Source organism: Polypterus senegalus, chromosome 10 (assembly GCF_016835505.1).
Source record: "Polypterus senegalus isolate Bchr_013 chromosome 10, ASM1683550v1, whole genome shotgun sequence".
Taxonomy (NCBI): domain Eukaryota; kingdom Metazoa; phylum Chordata; class Cladistia; order Polypteriformes; family Polypteridae; genus Polypterus; species Polypterus senegalus.
In genome coordinates, this window is record NC_053163.1 from 1,122,462 (window position 1) to 1,137,089 (window position 14,628).

Sequence of the window (14,628 nt, forward strand, 5' to 3'; positions counted from 1 at the left end):
AAGGTTAGTACCCCGCCATTCCCCGCCGGCGAACATCCTTCGATGTGTTTTAAGATCCGTCCGCGATCTCCTACTCGTGCATGCGTGACAAGACCCCCCCCTCACCCCGAAACCGTCAGGACGGGCGGACCGAACCGAGAGGTTGTGGATACGGGAGAGGGCATCGGCGTTGGCCTGAAGGCCGCCACGGCGATAAGTGACCGTGAACTTATAAGGTTGTAAGTCCAAAAACCACCTGGTGACCCGCGGGTTCGACTCTTTATGTAAGGACATCCACTGCAACGCGGCATGGTCAGTCACCAGAGTGAACTCGCGACCCAACAGGTAGTACCGGAGATAAGTCACGCCCACTTTATGGCCAGGGCTTCCCTCTCCACCGCCGCATACCGGGTCTCCGGTCCAGCAGTTTCCGGCTCAGGTACATTACGGGGTGTTCAACACCATCGATACTTTGGCTCAACACGGCACCCAAGCCTGTGTCCGAAGCATCGGTCTGGAGGATAAAGGGAGCTCCAAAATCCGGAGTCCGTAACACAGGTGCCGACGTTAGGGCCTTCTTTAAGTCACTGAATGCATGTTCCGCCACATCGTTCCATACCACGTGGAGGGGAGCACCTTTCTTTGTTAAATTAGTCAAGGGTGCTGCTCTTTTGGAGAAACGGGGTACGAACCGGCGGTAATACCCAGCTAGCCCCAAGAAAGCCTGCACCTGTTTCTTGGTACTCGGACGGGGCCATTCCAGGATGTCTTTAACTTTGGAGCATTGTGGTCTCATCTGTCCTCGTCCCACTAGATACCCTAAATACTTGGCCTCCTTTAAGCCAAAGAAACATTTGCGGGATTAATACGGAGGCCGGCGTTAGCCAATGTCGCGAGGACAGCTGAGAGCTGCAATAAATGTTCCTCCCAGGTGTCGGAATAGATGACTACGTCATCCAGGTAGGCGGCACTATAGGACTGGTGGGGCTTCAACACTCTATCCACCAGACGTTGAAAGGTAGCGGGTGCCCCGTGCAGCCCAAATGGGAGGACCTTGTACTGCCAATGCCCGCTAGGGGTGCTAAAGGCTGTTTTTTCTTTTGCGGATGCCGTTAAAGGAATCTGCCAATACCCTTTTGTCATGTCAAGGGTAGTCAAGTTTTGGGCGGCACCTAGCCGCTCAAGAAGGTCATCAATGCGGGGCATCGGGTAAGCATCGAACTTGGAGATCTGATTCAGACGTCTAAAGTCATTACAGAACCTCCAGGAGCCGTCAGGCTTGGAAACAAGGACAATTGGACTAGACCAGGGGCTGTTACTTTCCTCAATTATGTCCATATCCAACATCCGTTGCACCTCCAGTTCCACTTCGGCGCGTTTTGCCTCCGGTAGTCGGTAGGTTCTCTCCCGAACGATCATCCCAGGTTCCGTGATTATGTCGTGCACAATCAGTGTGGTTCGGCCCGGTGTCTCGCTCACCACTTCAGGGATGGCATGGACAGTTTTAATAATCTCCTGCCGTTGTAAGGGGGTGAGCTCTTTACCGAGGTTAAGGGCGTTCCCGCCAGCGAATAAGAAGAGGGACCTACTAGCATTGGGAGACTCTTCCCGGTCTTTCCAAGGCTTTAATAAGTTGACGTGGTAGATCCTCTCGGTCGGTCGGCGATTAGGTTGGAGAACTAAATAGTCGACCAGCCCTTTTCTCTCCTTAACTTCGTATGGCCCTTGCCAGTGAGCTAACAATTTGGAATGGGAGGTGGGAACGAGTACCATCACTCGATCCCCGGACGGAACTCTCGGAGGACCGAGTTACGGTTGTAGCACCGGACCTGAGCTGCCTGCGCACGAGTCACGTGGTCTTTTAGTATTGGTTTGATTTTTTCGAGCTTGTCACGTAGTTGCGCAACATACTCGAGCACATTAGAGGAGGGCAGGGGCTCGGCCTCCCAGCCCTCTTTTAGGATGTCCAAAAGTCCCCGGGGCTGTCGCCCATACAATAATTCAACAGGGGAGAAACCCGTAGAAGCTTGGGGTTCCTCCCTGTAGGCAAAAAGGACGAGCGGAAGGAGCTGGTCCCAATTCCTGCCATCGGCGCTGACTACCTTACGGAGCATCTGTTTGAGCGTCTGATTAAAGCGTTCTACCAACCCGTCTGTTTGGGGGTGATAGACAGACGTCTTTAGGTGCTTTATCCGGAGTAATCTGGCAACTTCCTTGAACGTATCCGAAGTGAATGGTGTACCCTGGTACACCTTTGGGGATACCCACTCTTGAAAATAAATTAACCAATTCCCGTGCAATATTTTTTGTAGTAGCGGAGCGCAGGGGAACCGCCTCTGGGTATCGGGTCGCATAATCAACCATGACTAATATATATTTGTAGCCACGGTTTGAGGGTTCCAGGGGTCCAACTAAATCGACCCCTATTCTGTCAAACGGGACATCTATTAAAGGAATAGGGACGAGAGGAGCGCGGTCCCTCCTTGGAATCTGGTGAATCTGATATTCCGGACAGGACTGACAGAAACGCCGGACCTCCTCATTGATCCCAGGCCAATAAAAGCGGAGTTTAACTCTCTCTAATGTTTTTTCGGCCCCAAGATGGGCGCCTAAGAGGTGAGTGTGTGCTAGTTCACACACCTCCCGCCAGAAGGTACGTGGCACTAACAACAGTTTCCGCACCTCACCCTCGTGAGTTGCCACCCGATACAACAGATCATTGTCTAACACAAAGAAGGGCTCGCGTGGCATGGAACCATCAGCATGTGTGCTACCAGGAAGAACAACTGCATTCCGGGCAAACCGTAGGGAATCATCATTCCACTGTTCTCTTTTAAAAGACGCAGGCGTAGACCGAAGTTGATGATCCAGGTTGCTTAGTGGATCTTGAGAAGGGTTTGGCGGAAGTGTTCCCCGGCTTGTCCCTTCCCCGGCGGATACTTCCGGGTCAGAGGGTGTCGCTCGGGAATCAACTCCCGACACACCTGCGCCATCTTGGCTTGCCCCTGGGCATGGCGTGGAGATCGCGGGAAGGGCACCTCGTCCCCTCATGGCTAGACCTCTGGGAGCGGTGTTCATCCTACCACTGCTAATTTTGGACCAGTCTTGCCCCAAGATTACCGGATAGGGGGGTTCAGGCAACACCGCGACCATCAAATTGGACACCTGCCCCTTCCAGGTAACGTAACACTGGGCGGATCGATATGATCTGGTCTCCCCGTGCACACAGGTGACTTGTAAATGTTTTGTGAGCCACTGTCGCGGTAAGACAAAACGGCGAGCAACAATGGTAATGTTACTGCTGGAGTCGAACAAAGCCACCACCGAGTGCCCATTTAACAACACCACTCCCGTATTCGGACTTGCCAGCGGGTGAGACGGAGTACAGTACCTCTCTTTAGTGGCCCAGGTGCAGTCCATCGGCTCCGATGATGTGTTGAGGGGGCAGGTTGGCAGTAGATGACCGGCCTCTCCACACTTGTAACAACATGGGGAGGCCGGCTTCTCTTTGAGTCTCTGCGGTGCTTCCACAGCGCGTCGAAAGGGCTCGGGGTGGGCCACCCATCCCTGTCGGTTCCCATGCGCTTGCCGTTCCGATCCCCCGGTTCGGTAGACCGCCAGTTGACGTTCCAGGACCTCCATGAGACCTGACATTTCCTTATAGGGATAGGACCGGACCTGCTGGGCGAGAGAACTAGGCAGGGCGTTAACCAGGCCTTCACAGGCCACCTGTTCGACCACTTTTCTGGCTTGGGGGCCTTCTGGCCATAGCCACCTCCCGATCTTACCCCAGAACTCGAATGCCTGTGCTCGGGCCGGCTTCTCCGGGTCGAACTGCCAGGTTCTCCATTCCGCCGCCTGCTGGCCCGGCGTTATGCTGTAGCGTGCCAGTATCTCCTTCTTTAGGACGTCGTATTTGGCGGCCTCCTCCTCGGGGAGGTCGTAATAAGCGCGCTGCGCGGGTCCCTTCAGGTAGGGCGCCAGGATGGACGCCCACTCAGACCGCTGCCACTCGTTCCGGGTGGCCGTCCTTTCAAAGATTCCGAGGTAGGACTCGACATCATCGGCCTCCGTCATAGGTACCAGGGGTGGAGGTGTATGGCGCGGATGGCCTGCTATTGCTCTCCAGGCTTCGGCCAGCTGAGCCTTCATTAATTCCAACTCCCGGTTCGTCGCGGCCTGGGATTGCTGCAGTGCCGCGATTTGGGCGCTCATCCCCTGTAGCACTGAATTCAGGTCCTGTCCTTCATACATATTTCTCGGACAACGATCCTGCCGACTACGCCAATGTAAAAGATTTAACAGGAGACAACAAAAAGGTTTGGGGTTTTCCGGCCCCTTATATTGTCGACACTCCAGTATTCAACAAATAAAGCAGTTTTGTCAGACATAAACAATTCACAATTCATGCCGTTTTTATATGGGAGGAGCCGGAAGTGCAGGAATGCTGGGAAGGAGTGTGATGGATGATGGGAGAAATGACGTCAACAAAGATGGCGGAGGGAGGGCGGAAGTAGTCGTACTGCGGGCAGGTCTTTATGGCGGAGTGTCTTTGGGTCTGGAAAACAAAGAAATAAGGTTAGTACCCCGCCATTCCCCGCCGGCGAACATCCTTCAATGTGTTTTAAGATCCGTCCGCGATCTCCTACTCGCGCATGCATGACAACATTTACTTTTAGTATTTGGTGTGACCAGCTTTTGCAGCAATAACTGTAATTAAACATTTAAGGTAAGTCTTGATCAGCCCTGTATATCAACTTGGAGAATTTTAGCCCATATAGAATGGCCTCAACTCAGGAATGTTGCTGGGTTTTCTCAAATGACTCAACATTTCTATTGAGTTAAGGTCAGGACTTTGGCTTGGCCATTCCAAAACCTTTATTTTATTCTTCTTCAAGCACTCTTTGGTAGAATGACTTGTGTGCTTGGGTTTGTTGTCTTGCTGCATGACCCAGTTTCTCTTGAGATGTAGTCCATGGACAGATGTCCTTACATTTTCATTTAGAATTCACTGCAATAATTCAGAATTCATTTTCCTGTCCACAATGGCAAGCAGTCCTGGCCCAGACACAGCAAAGCAGGCCCAAAGCATACTACTACCACCACCATGTTTCACAGATGGGATGAAGTTCTCATGCTGGAATGCAGTGTTTTTCTTTCTCTGAACATAACGCTTCTCATTAGAACCAAAAAGTTCTATATGGGTCTCATCTGTAAATAAAACATCAGTCCAATAGCTTTCAGGCTTGTCCGCAAGCTCTTCAATAAACCGTAGATGGGATGCAATAGTTTTTTTTTTGAAAGCAGTGGTGCTCTCCTTGCAACCCTGCTATGCTCAGCATTGTTGTTCAGTGTTCTCCTGATGGTGGACTCATGAACATTAACAATAACCAATGTGAGAGAGGCTTTTAGTTGCTTAGAAGTTACCTTTGGTTCTTTTGTGACCTTGCGGAGAATCACACGCCTTGCCCTTGGAGTGATCGTTGGTCAACCACTCCTGAAGAGAGGAACAATAGTGTTAAACTTAGTCCAATCTGTCTGACTGTGCTTTGGTGCAGTCCATACTCTTTAGAGATGGCTTTGTTGTTCTTTACAGCATGATGAGCATCAACAGTTCTTTGTCTGAGGTCCTCTGAAATGTCCTTTGTCCGTGGTAAAGCACACTGATACTGCACAAAAGTGTCTAAAGATGAAGCCCTTGATATAACCCTGCTCTTTTAATATGAACAGGGTGACAATTCACACCTGATTGTCATCACATTGATTGACAACTATGACATTGATTGACAACATCTGACTCTAATCTCAACTTCACATACTTTTGCCACTCATAGAGATGCAACACTGGGTGATTTTTCTCAATAAATAAATTATCAAGTATGATATTTTTCATCTCATTTGTTTAGCTGAGTTCTTCATATCTACTGTGAAAATCTGATAATGTTTTAAGTCATGTTTTGTCAGGAATATGAAACGTTCTGAAGAGTTCACTCACTTTCAAGCACCCCTGTATATTTGAAGGTGGCAGCTTTATTTATGGGGCACTGATGGAGGAAAATTACCACCTTATCTAAAGTAGAATAAATCGATAAGGTTACAAAGGTGACAAAACTAATAGAATATGAAAAGTACCCTTTGCTAGAATCTAGAATCTACTGATGGTGTGACATTGTTAGTGAAAGAGATCATTAAAATGGTAGCGTGAGACAGATGTCAGCTGGATTCTTCCATAAAAACGATGTGAGACAGATGATCTGAAAAACTGAGACTGTAATTGATGGTAATCCATCCATCCATCCATCCATTATCCAACCCGCGAAATCCTAACCACAGGGTCACAGGGGTCTGCTGGAGCCAATCCCAGCCAACACAGGGCGCAAGGCAGGAAACAAATCCTGGACAGGGTGAAAGCCCACCGCAATTGATGGTAATTGTTATTATTATTATTATTATTATTATTAGATAGATAGATAGATAGATAGATAGATAGATAGATAGATAGATAGATAGATAGATAGATAGATAGATAGATAGATAGATAGATAGATAGATAGATAGAATGTAAAGTACTATATGATAGATAGATAGATAGATAGATAGATAGATAGATAGATAGATAGATAGATAGATAGATAGATAGATAGAATGTAAAGTACTATATGATAGATAGATAGATAGATAGATAGATAGATAGATAGATAGATAGATAGATAGAATGTAAAGTACTATATGATAGATAGATAGATAGATAGATAGATAGATAGATAGATAGATAGATAGATAGATAGATAGAATGTAAAGTACTATATGATAGATAGATAGATAGATAGATAGATAGATAGATAGATAGATAGATAGATAGATACTTTATTAATCCCAAGGGGAAATTCACATATTCCAGCAGCAGCATACTGATACAAAACAATATTAAATTAAAGAGTGATAACAATGAAGGTATAACAGACAGTAACTCTGTATAATGTTAACGTTTACCCGCCCGGGTGGAACTGAAGAGTCGCATAGTGTTTATATTATATATATTATCCATCCATCCATTATCCAACCTGCTATATCCTAACTACAGAGTCACGGGGGTCTGCTGGAGCCAATCCCAGCCAACACAGGATGCAAGGCAGGAAACAAACCCTGGGCAGGCACACACACACACATCAATCACACACTAAGGACAATTTAGAATCACCAATGCACCTAACCTGCATGTCTTTGGACTATGAGAGGAAACATTATTATTATTTTATTACTGATTGTTGGTCCTATTTTTCTTGTGGTAAGAATGCATTGCCTTTTTGCTTGTCTGCAGCCGCTCTCTTGTGTGGAATTACCCCTAACGCCAAGCAATATTCTGCTTGTAATCTGATCTTATCTTCTGCAATTCTGTTTTTTTGGTGCTTATGTTCTACTATGGCTTGTAACAACACATAAAACATATGATTATTTTTTTCCTAAATGGCACTGACTTTTCTCCTATTACATTCTTTGCTGCTGTGTTACATAGCCTACAGAGCAAGATTCACGCCAATTGTCAGCATAGTGAGTTGACATTTTTCTGCTTCATTGTAGTTGTCTCACTTGTTCAAATTTTAAACCCTTAATTCCATATTTTAACGTCAAATAGATGCAGTCACTGTTTTTAATTGTTCCTTATTGGGAATAAGACAGAAATGACAAAGGAACCAGCAGTTCTCCATCTTACTTGTTTCCATTCACACCTATGAGCATTTATCATGGATTATTTGGTTTAATAAAATACTGAAAGACTGAAAATTATTCATCCGTTTTAGGCTTCAAATCATTTGGATGATATCCTTAGAAAGGAAAAAATCTAATCTAAAGCAGCTAGATTGGAACAAAAATCTGCAGCCACTGTGGCCCTCCAGGACTTGTGTTGCTCACCTCTGTTTTAACCAGCTTATCCAGGGCAGGGTCATGGGGCAACTGGTGCCTATCCCCATAATCACCAGGCACAACGCAGGAACAAAACCTGGACAAGGGTGCCAGTTAATCACAGAGTGAACACACAAACACATGTGCACATCAGGGGCCTGCCAATAACTCCAGTCCAGCAAAGCTTTGTGTCTGGACTGTGAGAGGAAGCTCATGTGTGTAATGATTGCAACAGCACACAAATCACAAAGGAGTGAGACATCCAAAATTGACCAAAAGCAGACCAGCATCCTCACCAGCCTGCTCTGAAAAGACAACACTCCAAGGCAGTCGGAGCTCCCACTCTATAGGCTAACTCCGACCTACACCAAGCCAAGAGGGGCTTTGGCTTCAAAAATATTCTTGACAGTCTCAAAATAACAATAAATATGCTTCACAAGAGTAACAGCCATGAAAGTCTGACATGCAAAAATAAGTCCTGCTGAGAATCTTTATAAATTAATGATTTATTCACAAGAATGTAGAAAAATAACAAAATATTTCAAAAGACTAAAAAAGGGGACAAAGGGAGTTACCTACAAGACAATTCCAAGCAGGCAAGTCCTATCATGAAAACTCTAAGAATAACCCAAAGAAGCAGAGCAAAATATAAATCATAATACAGAGATCAAAACCAAAGGAAATATAATACTAGCAGAGCCATCAAATTCCACCAGAGCACATTTGAATGGACTTCAATTCCTAGCAGCCTTTACAGAGCTGGAGGTGTCCACTAAACTATGATGGATGGGTGGCCCCATCCCTTAGGAATCCACCCACAAAATACAAGAAACATGACAGGACATATTCTCACACAAAGAAACTGCATACTAACTAAATAGAATAAAATTAACATATATTATATTATTAGGCAATAAATGAATAGAACAATATTATAAAAAATAATGGAAATAATGAGCGATATGAGAAAAACTTTAAACAGGAGCCAGAGGAGGTTCCTCTGATTTGACCATAACAATGTGGACACGGGGAAAACATGCAAAGTCCATGCAATGAGCATCCAGGAGCCAAACCCCGGTCTCCTTGTTGTGAGTTAGCAGTGCTATCACTGCACCACCATGCCATCGAATCAAGAAGTAACAATAATGAAATGCTAATGAAGCAAGTAGCTGGACCTTTAACAGGAGTAGACCACATAAAAAAGCAACTCTTCAGCCTCATTATTAATCATGAGATCTATTGGCCTTTTATTGCATATTTTGGCAGATCATCTCAAACTTTAGAAGTCCTATAAACAGCCACTCCCTGTCTGAATAAATGCATTTATCCACAAAATTATACCAACTTCTGATCAGAGAATGCCAATAATGGCCTCAACAAAATATCAGAAGGTGTGTCAGTTTGGTGGTTGCTGTGGTCCTCTAAACCAGTGGTTCTAGAAGTGTGGTCCATCAACCACTGTTAGTCCATGAGCACATGCCAGGTGGCCCATGGGCTCACCTAGTCATTCCTAGATTAAATCTCTTGCTGATTAAGCCATGTGAAAAAGCTTCAAGACATCAACAATGAACCATATTCTCAGACGTATTTGCAGACCATAACATCTTTTACTTCTGCATTACCCCTTTCTGTTCTGAACCTGTATGATTGTAGTGATTGCTCCTCCTCTTTCTCACTCTTAACATTTCTTTGAACTCGCTCCTGTCCACCTTCCCTTCTCTCCTGTACACCCTAACTCCTGTATAATGTGGGACTCTATTTTTAAATCCAACTTGATGTCCACCTTAAGAGGCAACAACAATCCCTTAATTTAATCTTTAGGCATTTATTGTGAATCATTGTCTAAAATTTGGGACTTTGAAACATAAACCCAGCAAGGTTTGAATGTTAGACTTTTACCACAGACTTTCCTTCCATTGAGCACCTGGTATACAAAAAACTTTACCGTATATACCCACAAAGAAGTCAGGTCTCGATCATAAAATCAGACCCTGACTTATACAACCATTCAAAAATGCGATACTTAAATTTTTTTTTATTACATCTTCTTGCCTCCTCCAATCTCACATCAGTTTCTCAGATGCATTGAATTTTGTTGCAGCAGCACAGTTACCAATTTCTTTCGCTACTTCAATGACGTTTAATTTAAAACCAGCTTCATATTTTCTTCTGATCGAGTGCTCCATCATAGATAAGGGATGCTCTTACGATAAAGTTGTATGAGAGTATGAGATACAAAAAACACAAATCAGCGCAAACATTGCTTCGGAATAGTTTGGGTATTACTGTGTGGTCACGTAGGCACAATACATAGAAAAAAAAAGCAGTGTGCTCTCTGGTTACTCTCTCAGGTGGGCATTATCATATCATAATCTCTTGGACCAATAGCGTGAGTTTTCTGCATTCAACTTATATGACCAACATTATAAAATACCAGAAATTATACGGTAAAATCAAGTCCTGACTTATCTGTGAGCATATACGGTAAACAGGGAGAGAGTATGCCCCCCAGATGTGAGAGAAGACATGTACTGTATAAACGGCGCATATGCACAAGAATGTTGGGTACGCCCATTCTCATGCTCACTTTGAGATGTGTAAAAACTAAACTTGGTGTAAAGCCACGCACATTTTCACGGCAGCCTCACACCAAGTGTACATACTTTTCTGCTTGGTTTTGCAAACTGGCGACACCCGTCATCAAGGCAGTGCTACTGTTTCTGTGTCGTTTCCTTTCTTTTTTAGATTCACATCCATGATGTGGGCTTTATCAAATACACCGAAATTATTGCATATCATTTACAAATCTAAGGCACTCATCATTCTGTAACAATATAATGCTGCACAGAATGGCCAAACTTTCCAAATACATAGCTGCTTTAGCATTGTTACTCTTAATGCACCAAAGAGAGTATTTTAACCTGTTTATTTTATTTGTGTGTGGTATCATAGCTGCACAGGTTTACAGAAGAGGAATACAGCTTTCAGCCCTGGTGGACATTTATAGCACACACTGCTTCAGGAAAGTCATTAGCATCTGCATGGATTCCACTCACCCATGACACAGTCTATTTGAACTTCTCCCATTCAGCATACACTTCAGAGCCTTTCCTGTACAAACCTCGAGGCTCAGAAACAGTTTAATCCCAAGAGCTATAAAAACACTCAACCAGTCCATTAAGTGCTCCCGGTAGAACTGTTTGTACTTATAAGTATAATTACCTCACTGTAAACTACAACCTGAGCGAGCCACTTTATGAACCATTTGCTCTATCTGCTTTATATGTACATATACATACTGTATGCTTTCATATTGTATATGTTTCATTGCTTTTTTTTACCATATTATTATTTTTTTTTATCTTTTTTAAGGAAAATAAGTTTATGGAGTAGTTGCATATTGAAACTCATTGTACCATACAATGATAATAAAAGAGTTCAATTCAGTTCAATAGAAGACAACGCATAGATGATGATGACTGGCTTCTAAGTTGATTTAGATTTCCAATAGCTATCCTCTTGGATCTGAGTGTTATTAGAATACTAGGGTGTATACTTGATTTCAATTTTATGAAGAAATTAAAGTTTGTTAAAGTATTAACTTTAAAGTAAATGTGTGTTTGTTAAATGTAAATGTGTGGATGCTATGGATCACCATTGCCCCTTTAACCCCAACAGACAGACACAGGGCACAGGTTAAAAACACCAAGAAGTTATTTAAATTTCTTCTTTTCTTTCTATAAAGTGCCCACAAGCACCACAGCCACAAATAAACAGGCAAGGGAAACACCAAGTACAATAATAAATTCTCTCTTTCTCCACTACACCTCTCACAAGGCCCTGTCCTTCACCTCCCAACTCTGGCTCGCCTGCTGGGCTCCCGACAGTCCTTTAAATAGTCCTTGATGCGGAAGTGCTTTCGTTCTTCCGCCAATGTGACTTGCCAGCACTTCTGGGTCAGCTGGAGAATCTAAGTTCTTTTAATCAGCCCAGAAGTACTTCAGAATTTCTGTCTTCATGATCCACTAGTACTTCCAGGCTGTAGGGAAAGCATGATTCCCCAGGTCCATCGACAGCTCCCCAGGTGGCACCAACGGCACCCAACAGGGCTGAGAAACTGAACTCCAAGTCCCAGGATGTCCTGTGGTAATACAGGGCACTGTTACACACCAGGGAATCTGCCATCTAGCATTTTGGGGGAGGCAGTGTTGACAAGTAGCTGCCCTCCCCCATCCTTCCATTTTAGGGGCGTCCCTGCCAGGTTGAATTGCCGGCTGTCTCCCACATAACATATACATATTACATTTTACAGATAAATTGTTAACCTAATTTAAATAATGTATACTGTTACTAATTAAACATGTGAGGACACAGTGGCGTAGCTGCAGCAATAAGCTGGCACCCCCCCTCTTGGTATTGTACCTGCCTTCCACTGTGTGCTTGCTGGTACTGGCGGAACCCTGGGTGGATGGATGGATGGATGAATGGAATAAATAAATATGTATAATGAAGATTTTTCAATGTTCCTTAAAAGTATTGAAGAATCAGTGTTTTATGCTTACAGCTGGTATAACATTTATTAAAGACGCTTATTGTGTGGAGATTTCTTACATGGAGAAAAAAAAAAAGAAGGACAGGAACTGGAGGTTGGTATGTTTGACAGACACAGTACTGCCGCAATAAATTATTCCATCCAGGGTCAAACGCGTCACATCAAGCATCTTACGGGAGGCAGGAGCAAGGACGGGGCGCCAGCTCATTGTTACTGCTGTGCCAGCCTGCCCTCACATGTTTAATACACGCTTTAATGTATTTAATCATGAAATTATATCAAGTATATATCTTAGTATTCTAAAATGTTCAGAGAGCTATAAAATCATGAATGTTATGTATTCTGTGGGGCGATCACTGGCTGCACACTCCTGTCAGTGTAAGAGAATGTCTGTTTAAGAAACACGTAATGATTAACCACTGGGTTAGGGAACATATAGAATATGAAGTATTCAACATGCTACTTTAATGACAATGAGATTTGAGAATAAACATTGATTTAAAGATTACGTTTACAACGTTCTACTTTAATGACAAACTACGAGATTACAGTCGTCATTTTGAGAATAAATTCCACATTTCGACCTTAATCTCGACATATTATTTCTTCACTATTTCCCTATTTTTTTTCCTCTTCTACGTGGCCCTAACACGTTTCTGTATTCCATGCAGACACTCAACTTTTTCACATCAACTTTGACATCTGACCGCTTCTTTTTTGAAATTCTTCTTTTTATGCATGCTTTTATCATTGTCTTTAAACAAATCACTGTATGAAATGGGCTATTTATATTGATTTGCATAATTCCATCCATCCATTTTCTAACCCGCTGAATCCGAACAGGGTCACGGGGGTCTGCTGGAGCCAATCCCAGCCAACACAGGGCACAAGGCAGGAACCAATCCTGGGCAGGGTGCCGACCCACCGCAGGATTTGCATAATTAAATATGCAAAATTCTGGGAGGAGTCAGGTTGGGGCTTTAGGTGCGTGCATGTGCATTAAAATTCATGATGACTGGAGTTTAGAAAGGGGAAGCATGTAGAACTTTCCCTACGCACAGTTTTATGCATCTGAATTTTTTTTTTGCATACACACATTTCTGTTTTTGTTTGTACGTCTGGATTTAGAGTGAATTCTATGCAGTGTTATTCATGATGCCCCAGGTGAGAAGCAAAGATCTGCAAGTAAAACCAACAAAAAAGAGTCAACTAAGTAACTAATAAGAGTAGCAGTGCAAGAATTAGCTTCCAACACAGAAAGAGACCAAAAAGCAATATGAGTTTGATTGAGTTTGGATCTGTTTGTGCTGGATTCTTGCTGTCTTTCTTAGGAGACCTTCCAAAGTACAACAGTAGGATTAGTACTGGCCCTTACAATAAATTAAGGAGTCAGATGAGGTGGCTCGGGCATCTTATCAGGATGCCTCCTGGACGCCTCCCTGGTGAGGTGTTCCGGGCATGTCCAACCGGGAGGAGGCCCCGGGGAAGACCAAGGACACGCTGGAGGGACTATGTCTCCCAGTTAGCCTGGGAACGCCTTGGGATTCTCCCGGAAGAGCTGGAAGAAGTGGCCGGGGAGAGGGAAGTCTGGGCCTCTCTGCTTAAGCTGCTGCCCCCGCAACCCAACCCCGGATAAGCGGAAGAGGATGGATGGATGGCATTTAAATTGAATCACACATTTTAATATTTCTGCAGTGGGCTTGTGCCCTGCCCGGGGTTTGTTCCCTGCCTTGCGCCCTGTGTTGGCTGGGATTGGCTCCAGCAGACCCCCGTGACCCTGTAGTTAGGATATAGTGGGTTGGATTTTAATATTTCAAATTTCTGACAAAACTATTCTTCTTTATTATGTATTTCTACCTCATTAAGAAAATCTTTTCATATCTATGAATGTCCCTAATTAGTGCAACTTATACAAAATCTGACTTTTCTGCCCTTATTTTGCTTTTTTATATTTATTCAAATAAACTCTTCATTTATAAAGATTCTTTGTTGGTCTTGTACTTTAAGCAACAGGTTTTTAAAGTGTCCTCTCCCTTGAAAGGCATTTTTGATTTTTGTGGAATATTTGCAAGAATTTTTGAACTTTTAAAATTTTGGGCCTACTTGGGCTTGCAAGCCGTCCTCTTGAGTTTGGGGTCTGGCTGCTTGGACTGAAGCCTGTTTCTGAGGCAGACCAGTGAAGTCCTCATCAG